The 2,500-nt window shown below is 59.0% G+C and overlaps 1 pseudogene; it reads right to left on the bottom strand.

The window, feature by feature from the left end:
• LOC126435116 (large subunit ribosomal RNA) overlaps positions 1–2,500 on the bottom strand; it is a 6,105-nt pseudogene that overhangs the window by 2,562 nt on the left and 1,043 nt on the right.

The following is a 2,500-nucleotide window of genomic DNA, read 5'->3' as shown; positions in this document are numbered from 1 at the left end:
ACTGTTGGGTCTCTATTCAACTTGCCTTTCAACAGCGGGAATCTCGTTAATCCATTCATGCGCGTCACTAATTAGATGACGAGGCATTTGGCTAGATTAAGAGAAGTCATAGTTAACTCACGCCGTTTACCCGCGCCTTGCTTGAATTTCTTCAACGTTGACATTCAAAGAGCACTGGGCAGGAATCGCTTTGGACGGAGGCTGGATACTGAACGGGGTACCCCCCCACAAGCACCAACCACGCGACCCGACTCCTGGGAACCCCAGTTAACGAGTAGACGTGAGTGTCACCGTACCACAGCAGGGTGGTCACCGACGAGAACCGCCAGATCGCTTACCCAGCCGGACCTGTGGGATGACTTTCGTGTTACGCCCGAACCCCAGGCGGCAGGGACACTAGGGACGCGGCGGAAAGAACAACGCCGCCACCTAGTGTGGGACTAGTCACCGGGGACGACACCCGGCGGCCGCCAGAAATGAGGGCGCAGGCTATCGGCACTGATATATAAAAATGGGCCGTTCGCCAAACGCACCACAAAAACCTACCGGGCGGCCGCCACGGAAACAATAGCCACAGGACCTGCGTCCCAGGTGCAGTGAGAAAGGTTAGAACCACCAGTCTCGGTCGCACCTATGCCCCTCCGTGAAGCGGTTACTGTGCGGGTGTACCCGATGGGTTAATGTCCAGTCACCCTGAAGGGGATACCCGGACGGCGCCCGAATGAAGTCCAATGTAGTGGAAATCACAGGGCGTCAACACCCGCTAGGGCCATCGCAATGCTTTGTTTTAATTAGACAGTCGGATTCCCCCAGTCCGTGCCAGTTCTGAGTTGATCGTTGAATGGCGGCCGAAGAGAATCCGCGCACCCGCGCGCCCCCGGAGGAGCACGCTAAGGCGGACGCGGCCTCGCAGCAAGGAAGATCCGTGGGAGGCCAAGGCACGGGACCGAGCTCGGATCCTGCACGCAGGTTGAAGCACCGGGGCGCGAACGCCGCGCAGGCGCGCGCATCCTGCACCGCCGGCCAGCACGAGGCCAACCAACGGCGAGAGCAGACCACGCCCGCGCTAAACGCCCGCACTTACCGGCACCCCTACGGCACTCACCTCGCCCAGGCCCGGCACGTTAGCGCTGACCCACTTCCCGACCAAGCCCGACACGCCCCGATCCTCAGAGCCAATCCTTATCCCGAAGTTACGGATCCAATTTGCCGACTTCCCTTACCTACATTATTCTATCGACTAGAGGCTCTTCACCTTGGAGACCTGCTGCGGATATGGGTACGAACCGGCGCGACACCTCCACGTGGCCCTCTCCCGGATTTTCAAGGTCCGAGGGGAAGATCGGGACACCGCCGCAACTGCGGTGCTCTTCGCGTTCCAAACCCTATCTCCCTGCTAGAGGATTCCAGGGAACTCGAACGCTCATGCAGAAAAGAAAACTCTTCCCCGATCTCCCGACGGCGTCTCCGGGTCCTTTTGGGTTACCCCGACGAGCATCTCTAAAAGAGGGGCCCGACTTGTATCGGTTCCGCTGCCGGGTTCCGGAATAGGAACCGGATTCCCTTTCGCCCAACGGGGGCCAGCACAAAGTGCATCATGCTATGACGGCCCCCATCAACATCGGATTTCTCCTAGGGCTTAGGATCGACTGACTCGTGTGCAACGGCTGTTCACACGAAACCCTTCTCCGCGTCAGCCCTCCAGGGCCTCGCTGGAGTATTTGCTACTACCACCAAGATCTGCACCGACGGCGGCTCCAGGCAGGCTCACGCCCAGACCCTTCTGCGCCCACCGCCGCGACCCTCCTACTCGTCAGGGCTTCGCGGCCGGCCGCAAGGACCGGCCATGACTGCCAGACTGACGGCCGAGTATAGGCACGACGCTTCAGCGCCATCCATTTTCAGGGCTAGTTGCTTCGGCAGGTGAGTTGTTACACACTCCTTAGCGGATTCCGACTTCCATGGCCACCGTCCTGCTGTCTTAAGCAACCAACGCCTTTCATGGTTTCCCATGAGCGTCGATTCGGGCGCCTTAACTCGGCGTTTGGTTCATCCCACAGCGCCAGTTCTGCTTACCAAAAGTGGCCCACTTGGCACTCCGATCCGAGTCGTTTGCTCGCGGCTTCAGCATATCAAGCAAGCCGGAGATCTCACCCATTTAAAGTTTGAGAATAGGTTGAGGTCGTTTCGGCCCCAAGGCCTCTAATCATTCGCTTTACCGGATGAGACTCGTACGAGCACCAGCTATCCTGAGGGAAACTTCGGAGGGAACCAGCTACTAGATGGTTCGATTAGTCTTTCGCCCCTATACCCAGCTCCGACGATCGATTTGCACGTCAGAATCGCTACGGACCTCCATCAGGGTTTCCCCTGACTTCGTCCTGGCCAGGCATAGTTCACCATCTTTCGGGTCCCAACGTGTACGCTCTAGGTGCGCCTCACCTCGCAATGAGGACGAGACGCCCCGGGAGTGCGGAGGCCGCCGCCCCGTGAAGGGCGG

This window comes from Schistocerca serialis, unplaced genomic scaffold (assembly GCF_023864345.2).
Source record: "Schistocerca serialis cubense isolate TAMUIC-IGC-003099 unplaced genomic scaffold, iqSchSeri2.2 HiC_scaffold_1196, whole genome shotgun sequence".
Classification (NCBI taxonomy): Eukaryota; Metazoa; Arthropoda; class Insecta; order Orthoptera; family Acrididae; genus Schistocerca; species Schistocerca serialis.
The sequence above is the reverse complement of the archived record's forward strand: the minus strand, read 5'-3'. Positions and strand labels throughout refer to the sequence as shown.